General features: G+C 38.5%; 1 protein-coding gene across 1 annotated transcript in view; it reads right to left on the bottom strand.

The window, feature by feature from the left end:
• LOC139966453 (complex III assembly factor LYRM7-like) overlaps positions 1–9,240 on the bottom strand; it is a 71,619-nt gene that overhangs the window by 50,910 nt on the left and 11,469 nt on the right. The gene's annotated exons all lie outside the window — the stretch shown is intronic.

Genomic DNA, 9,240 nt, shown 5'->3' with positions numbered 1-9,240 from the left:
GACTATACAATTCTCTAATTGTGGTATATGGTATACCTAAAACATATAATGCAGACAAAAGCGACACATATACTCCATCAACCTAATTTCCTTTCGGCCTATGTCACCTCTGTCAGTAATACTGTAGTTTGACTGCTACCATTGCATGGACACAGTAAGATACTTCCGTCGTCATTTTGTATGTATGCTTCTTTCTCAAACAATGAAGAATTTATGACGACGTCAAGTAACGTTCTCAACGAAATTTATGAACCAGGTGGGTGGTCTGGTGGAGCAGGGGATTGGGTGGGGGAGGGGGAATGTGGGTCGATGATGAGGAGAGGTGAAGGAGGCGTTCATCTAAGAGCAGTCAATTGTTAATATTTGTGAACCTTAGACAATTTAGTAACCACAGTTATCTAACAAAAAAACATTTATGATGGTGGTATACTTTGTCCTTCTTTGGCTTGCATGGTTTTGAAAAATTTTCTACAGCTTCTAAAAGTACCTCAATTAGTAAGCGATTCGATATAATATGTTGTTAATCAAACCTCTGAGGCTAACCAAAAACAAAAAAGATCCTTAAATCCTAACCTCTGTATAGGTCAAGTCAGCGATTTTTGATTTCCTTGAAAATTTGGCTGTAATTTTTTACTTTTGGATGTCATTCGACTATATTTAAATTTATTCTCTGATATATGATTCTGCTATTTCCATAAGAATAAGCACTGATCTATGGAAAGTGATATCATTTTGTATGCAACCTTCATGTATTTTTTTGTTTATCTTACTTGTTTTATTTAGGTTTTCTTGTTTTTCTTGAACCGTCAGTTTCATATTCGTGTATGATTGATCACAATCACAGGATAAAACTCGCTTAAGTTGTCATGTATCCTTGAAATTGCGCGCATGATTCACCCCACTACACCGAGGGGAAAAAAGAGAGACAAAAATTGGCCTAGCACTCTCTTTATGCTTCATTACATTAGACCGAGGATGTACTTGGGGCGCAAGGTTGCTGCGAAAGTTTTGATGCAAGCAAGATGGCTGCAACATATTGGTAAAATATTTGACAGTTTGCAGGTAAAGAAACTGTATAGTCCATACATCCGCAAGGCTAGCATTGTTCCTCGTATCTCACTAATAATCTTCTCATAACAGGACCGTGATCATTCATTAATGATGTCATAAACTAGTTCCTGGAATGGCATGGTATAATACGCTTTCCAGGTATGTCTTATTAAGAAAAGTCACGGAAGATAAAGCCTAACTAATCAAGTCAAACCAAACAAGTTGACCCACTCCGCACTCCTGCATTCCACTTACATAGACACTGGAGTTGTAATTATCAATACGTTAATTGAACTAACACGTGTCACTTCGGAATGGAATTGGATACCGGAGTTTCCTGCATGGTTAAAGGTACGATGATCGAGACTATGTACTGAATGAGTATTCCGAAAAATAACATATTGATACCACACGTGATCTTAAGCAAAAGGCGGGTTCCAGGTGTTCAAATGAACAGATTCTTGTTAAAAGAAAATCCTATTTTGCTGTAGTTTTCTTTGGATTATAGACCTAAGCGTAACCAAATTTTAAAAAAAGGTTCAAATCCAGCTGCTGTTAACGCTAAAGTTCACCTTTGACTAGTCCAATGGCAAATAAAGTTAACATTCGCGTGCTGTTTTCTGACATTACAGTTGTGCTGGAAACCCCGTCATGTTTTTTTTAGGAAATCCCCGAAGTTATCATTTGGGACTTATAGGATATGAATATGGCGGCCCGGATCTCTTCCGTTCGGTTGATTTATTTAGTATTTTGCCGGATACTTCTATTGGCTTTAATTACACGACGCCTCAATTCCCTACGTATAATAATACAGTGGTTTCCAAACTTGAAACCCGAGTTATAAATTTAGTACCATTTTGTGGTTCATCACTTAGTTAATACTTGGGAATATACATTATACTCTGCGTTAACTACTACACAACATGACATAGACATCAATTTAAACCTTAAACGTTTACTGAGTGTTTATTAAGATGAACATAACTCAGCCAGTAGAAGACAAATTTCTTATGAAGCCACCCTATACGATATAGTTTCACATCATGTTTCAAAGTTATCCTATGTGACATTATATGAACTAATATAAACCATTATGTAATAGAAGCGAAACATTCATATTTAGTCATACTCTATGTGGCTTTGAAGCGCAGCATGGAAGTACAGGTTATGAACAATTGGTTCAGGGCTAAATGGCAGAAGTTAATTTTACGACGCTTAAGCGACCACAAATGTGGGAAAACCCACAAGGGTTTATGGATTACAACTTACACATCGGGTGGCTTCCAATTCAACATTTTACGCAAATTTGGAATTTGTATCATTTCATTTCAGATGGGAAAACCATAGATTGCTCTTGGATGAAAAATCCACCTTATTATGACCTAGCCGGGTATCGAACCCGGAACCTCCCGTTTTGCTAAGCCTCGTTTTGCTATTGCTTCAAATACCACCGCCTTGATCCACTCGGCCACAGCACCTGTATAATACTACCGTATATGTCATAGTTACTCCAATATACCGATAAGACACTTCGTATTTTATTTTTCGATATAAATAACACACCCCTACTTTAATTGCTCTTACACTATCCTGTTCTCTCTTGTCGGTGTGCTCTTTTCAAGTCTCGGTTTAATCTATTCAGTGTGAGTTTTCACTGCATCCGATGAGTCTCATCTTAGTGGTATAGTATAGGTGATTGTATGATATCCCCAGAGTTTAATAGCTGCGCAGTATTATCTAAGAAGAAACCCGCATCTTATGAGATATTGCTATCAGGAGATGTTTTACCCGTCGTTAGCTCTTGAATCACCAGTGCGCAATAGATTGACATAACAATTTGTAAACTTATAAAGCGCATGTTTTTCCTTTCTTTTTATTTCTTGTTTAACTTTGCTGCTGTAAAGAATGAAAGATTAACAGTACAAGCCTGAAAGGTTTCCCAATATAAACAAAAAAATCTTTCCTTTAAGAATACTTGTAATAAAAATATAAAGAGAATTCGGAACTGAGGTAATTACGCATTGATTCGTAACAGTTAACAGTATATAGTTTTAAAAAAATCTTCTATAACCGACTGTTTCGACTTTATTGCATCTTCCATTATGTTCTATAACCGTAACATTTTTAGACTTTATCTGATTGACGAGCCTATCGAACAAGGAGTTCATCGTTCTGTGCATACAATAACGTAGAGTTTATTAACCGTCGAAGACACCTACTTTGTTCTCAGAGTGGTTATCGACAAGTAACTATACCGACTCTTATCTGTACTTTTTTTCATACAGGCTAGGCTTGCATATCTTCGGCTCGGCGTACTGTAATGTAAGTGCACACACGAACGAACAACCCGCCGCACTTACATGCCGGAACATAACATTAATCAACATCAATCCTGTTAGATATAACCGCACCAGCTTGTGGCAAACGCTGTGTTGGCGATACTGATGTATTTTGACAATAATAAAGTAGATATGTGATGAAAAACTCTATAGTGTTATGGTACTTATATTCTACTACTACTACTACTACTACTACTACTACTACTACTACTACTACTACTACTACTACTACTACTACTACTACTACTACTACTACTACTACTACTACTACTGCTACTGCTACTGCTACTGCTACTACTGCTACTGCTACTACTACTACTACTACTACTGCTACTGCTACTGCTACTGCTACTACTACTACTACTACTGCTACTACTTCTACTACTGCTACTACTGCTACTACTGCTACTACTGCTACTACTGCTACTACTGCTACTACTACTACTACTATACCACTACCACTATTACTACTACTACTACGACCTCTACTACTTCCACGTGGCCACGCAAGCGCCGAACAAAGACACCCATAGAGTTACGACAGTTTTAGCCAATTTGATTTACAAAAATAAATACATTGGTCGAAATTGTCTGCATTTTACTTGTTTTTGGCTTAATAATTTACCCACGTTTGGTTGATGATACAAATATGTACCCAGTGTTGGGTAATATTTTTGCTCCATGTTTTTAGAGTGTATAGAAGCTTATTCCATCGTACATTTCAATGTACCCTTCACTTATGCGATACCATTCTCCGTTCACCCTAGCATACAGTCAACATAGTATTGTGTTCTATGTGGCATAAGCTATAACTGACTTTTACCGTACGCAAAGCAAAAAACAATGGCAAGATACATTATGTTTATACAGGAAGCGTATGGCGGGCCATAATATTGTAGCAGATCACGAGAAATCGACATAAAACCAATCTAAATTGGTTTAAACCAATTTAAATTGGTATATATGAATACATTAGAATATATCAATCTAAATTGGTGTATATCAGTTTAAACTGATATCTGCCACTTGAAATGGACATATACCAATATACTTCAGTACGGGTTTTTTTCCAATTTAAAGTGACATATACCACTTGAAATGGACATGCACAGATTCACTTCAATTGTAGGGTAGTTATACATCTACATCTATAAGATTCTGATACAAATTGACGTTATTTATAATTGCAGGTATGTGTCAATTCCCCTTTGTTCTGAGACAGAAAACCCACCATAACGCCCCACCACCTAAACATATTGACACACTATGGTGAACACCACGGTGAACACTATGGTGAACACTATGGTGAGCACTATGGTGAGCACTATGGTGAACACTATGGTGAACACTATGGTGAACACTATGGTGAGCACTATGGTGAGCACTATGGTGAGCACTATGGTGAACACTATGGTGAACACTATGGTGAACACTATGGTGAACACTATGGTGAACACTATGGTGAACACTATGGTGAGTACTATGGTGAACACTATGGTAAGCACTATGGTGAACACTATGGTGAACACTATGGTGAGTACTATGGTGAACACTATGGTGAGCACTATGGTGAACACTATGGTGAACACTATGGTGAACACTATGGTGAGTACTATACTATGGCGTATCAAATCCAGATACGCGACAAGAATGATGGGCTTGTTATTGTTTTCCATATGTAATAGCATTTTTCTAAACTTCGGTGAACAGCTGGCTGTGTTCATTAACATTCACAAATTAACACGACTAAATTTCACATACATTCTCTAAACGTTATTGTACTGACATATCCTTACACCAACGATATCATTTTAATTGTTATTCCCTACGAAGAGGTAACATGAGATGTTAATTGATTAATTTCGGTGAAATTAAAGCACATACAAACCAGGCGCGTATCCAGGATTTTCTAACCCGGGGGGCGCGAATTACTATCTAAGCGGAGCGCCACCATCGGTTGGCGCGGAGCGTACAAGAAAATTTCTGGTTTTGATACCCCCCAGATCACCGGAAATGACACTTCTCGGGCTTGAAAATGACCAACCAAATGTACACTTTTGCCTGAGAACCAAGTATTTCTCAATTTTTTTTCCATCCATAACCTTTTTGAAGATTGCCACCAGTCACATATCATGTTCGACCTCATTGCATGTCCTATGGATGATTGCTTTTGTAGGCGATTCTACGTCACGGCCCACAATATCCGAAAGCCCCACTTTTCAAGGTTTTAAGCCCATTATTTGTTGAGAATTTGAAAATTCACATTTCTCGTGAATAAAAATCACTTGAAAACATACCCATAATGTTGCAGAAAATTCAATCTATGGACAACCAATAGGGAAAAACCTCCTTGAACCCCTAATAGACAGGTACAAATTGCACGAGTAGAGGAAAGTATGATGAAGAATGTTGGCGAGGAAATTTTGGAAAATTCCGACACAGTTAATTTATTGGTGTAGAAATATTGCAACCTCTTATTATGGCTATTATAAAACTTGGTTGAAGGAAACGAAAAATAGCAGATATTTCCGATATCAGGTATATCGAAAGCGAACACTACACACATAGGCGTAGGTCCCGTAGGAGGCGGGGCTGCAGCCCCCACCCCCGCCCGCAACCAATTAAAAATTATCTCCTTGGTAATAAAAATAAAGTTCTAAGATTGGCCGACATTACTACTGTAAAAGAGAGTTTGACATAAATGGATCTGTATGCTTTTTCTCCATCTACATAAGACATTTGGTTGTCTACATTAGCATCCGGCGGTATACTGTGCTACTTTGACGGACCGTGCGGTACACGATGCCATGCAATGTAATGACCGATGCTTGCTTATATGATATTGGCATAGATATGTTGAACGCGCGCTTTGCGCGCGAAAAATTTTGGCTTTTTTCGGGCAAGTCGTTACAGCCCCAAATCCAATTGGGCTACGCCTTCGATTACACACATAGACAGTTTTTGAGGCTGTTCATCGTGGAACAGGCATTTCATTGCTCACTGATATGATGTTATATCTGCTCTTTGCTTTACAAATTCGAACAGGCGTGTAGCGAGTAATTGCCAAGGGAGAGGCGAAGCCTGTATGCAAACTATCTAAGCGAAGCGCCACCATGAGTTGGCGCGAAGCGTACAAGAAAAATTTTGGCCGAAAATGCCTCCCAGATCGCTGGAAATGACACTTCCCAGGCCTTGTAAGTTGCACCTAAGCATTGTCTATTTTGAAATTACTAGCGATGTCATAAAGAAAATTTGCTCGGGGGGGGGGGCGGTCGCCCCCTTCCCGAAATGCGTCATGTTCCCGACGACCCCGTCGAGTTCAAGACCAGCCACAGTTGGTTCCATATAGCACAATTGTACAATTGTTTAAGGCGTCCATACACACACACGCGTTATGATAGATCATATATAGTATTTATATAGATACATTAGTGAGAGAGGGAAAAAAACGTCAAAAATGGAGTTGTTGGTGTAAGGGGTAGGGTGAGGCGCACACCCCCTCCGTAATCCTTGATCTGTCACTGGCTACCCTGTGTATATAATAGGGATCAGCGCTTTAACTATGACTGTTCCTCTTTCTCTTCCCGAAGTCTTGGCTATTTTCTACTCCCTCCTTTTCTCCTTTTTCTCTCTTTTTTCTTTTTTTCTTCCCTTCCTTTCTCTCCTCCTTTTCTTTTTTCCCCTCCTTTTCCCTTTTTTCTTCTCTTTTTTTCTCTCCTCTTTTTCTTACCCGGGGGGCGCGCGCCCCCAACGCCCCCCCCCCTGGATACGCACCTGCAAACGTACAAAACAAGAAGATAAAAATGGATCCTGTATATACTGAAATCTGATAAAGGTCATTTAAAATGTTGACTTTTCGACTCGGCAAATTAAAAAGAAAAAAGAATTTTTTTTGGTGCACATTCTGAATCACAATGCAACAGCACTATCCATTGTCTATTTACATATTGCTCTGTCTTAAAAGTCGCTATGACCCTTTAACTGAAACTCGTTTCACTTTCTTGCTGGTATATAACAAGCACGAATCACATTTTAGTCTCCTCTTCTGATATTTAAATGAAGCCCACTATAGGGAATAAGTTCATCTGAACTTTTTGAAAAGGTTATATATAGCACTTATACTCATGTTGAGTTTGGTCAGCCAAGGACTACATTGGTATAGCCTATTCAGTGTCGGCAGTCAGTATTAGCCCGACATTTTAGCATGCTAACAAAATTGCCACAAAACTAAGTTTCAAAAGTAAAATTCCAGGTGGTTCTTGATCTTTAAGTTATTTTCAGACATTGAGGAGTCCTTACGTTAAACACGAAATGTCCCAGTGAGGGAAAACTACTTTTAGGGGCCCGGCGCGATCAAATACGTCTTTGGAGTTGAAGTATATGAGGTGACCATTATTTGACCTTGTAGCAGATTCGGGATTTCCGGACCCATATACTGATGACCTCCACGTATAATGCACCGGAAGCGAAGGAGAGGAGAATTTAAAAATTAAAGGAAATAATTAGAAGGTATATGTTCCTCATCAAGTGTGTCGTAATCATATATATGTGCATGTTTTCGTAGAAATAGAAAATGACTAAATCAGATTCCCCCCCCCCCCCCCGCCGGTACAAACCGAAACATTTGACCTCGTTTCTTTTTAAAGAAAAAGTAATGAGCGAACTGTTCTGATCAATTGCCGGGTATATAACCGACAATCTATGTTGAGTTTGTGGTTGTAATGGCAGTATTTAGTTACTTTAGGTTTGAAAAAGTCTTTCAATATTTGCCTCTCCTTACTTTCTTTTGGTGACGAAAACCGAATCTTAAATATAGAAAACGGGAATCTTCTTGTCGTATGTAACTTAGATTCTGTACTTTTACTGGAAAAGAACTCCAGGATTGGAAGGTCGCTCTACTGTATTATATAGACTCTATGCATTAGAACCACTGATGTAAACCAACGTGCCTGTTTAAAGCAGCCTTAAGAATTTATTTTGATAAATTTATCGCTGATTTTGAATACTAAAACACAATTCATTGATTCATATTTGTTGTTCATAGTTCATGTCAAATACTAAGTCGCGATTTGTCGAGTCTTTCAATTTGCTTTCTGCATCTGATTGAGCGACAAACTATGGAGAACTTTAACAAAGTTTTTAATTACTTTAGAGGAAGATCAGAAGAAAAAAATTAGAGGAAGGGTTGTGACCTATAGGTCTCTCCGCCCCCTCAATCAAAAATAAACATTTTGGTCTTGAAATTGTGCTTTCTGAGACCTATAAGGCTATAAATTACGTTTATAATCCAGTCAGTTTTACACAAAGGCTGTGCTAATAATTAGGGCTTGGGGGGGGGGGGGGTGTTGAAAAGGGAGGGGAAGGAGAGAGGTTTACACCAAGACACCCTGAATCCGCCCCTATATTATTTCATTAACATTGACTTAGTGAAATAAGCTATGTGTGTGTCGTCGCTTAAACTTTATTGTAACCTTACTTGAGCAGTATAGGAACTTTGGTAAAGTTACAATAAATTATGTAAGAAATTGCTTGAAAAGGGTGAAAGCCGATTCGACCAAAACCGTTCCCAATTAAAGAGCTTATCGATGACTCCATGGAAAGTTCACTTGGATACGGTTCGACCCTTTACAAGGATTATAAGTTGAATTCTTAGAGAATTGCACATTTTAAATGAGAAACCGACGATTGACGAAAATGACGTCATATATGAAAATTACTCTCCATCGGAACAAGAGATAGTTGTTCTAGTCCTCATGACTCTACCTATAGATTCGAAAGTTCATAATTATACGGCGGGCTGTTTTCCGTCAGGTTTTATCTCAGTCACTATGACTGAAGAATAACATGACAC

The sequence above is a fragment of the Apostichopus japonicus genome, chromosome 4 (assembly GCF_037975245.1).
Source record: "Apostichopus japonicus isolate 1M-3 chromosome 4, ASM3797524v1, whole genome shotgun sequence".
Lineage (NCBI taxonomy): Eukaryota > Metazoa > Echinodermata > Holothuroidea > Aspidochirotida > Stichopodidae > Apostichopus > Apostichopus japonicus.
The sequence above is the reverse complement of the archived record's forward strand: the minus strand, read 5'-3'. Positions and strand labels throughout refer to the sequence as shown.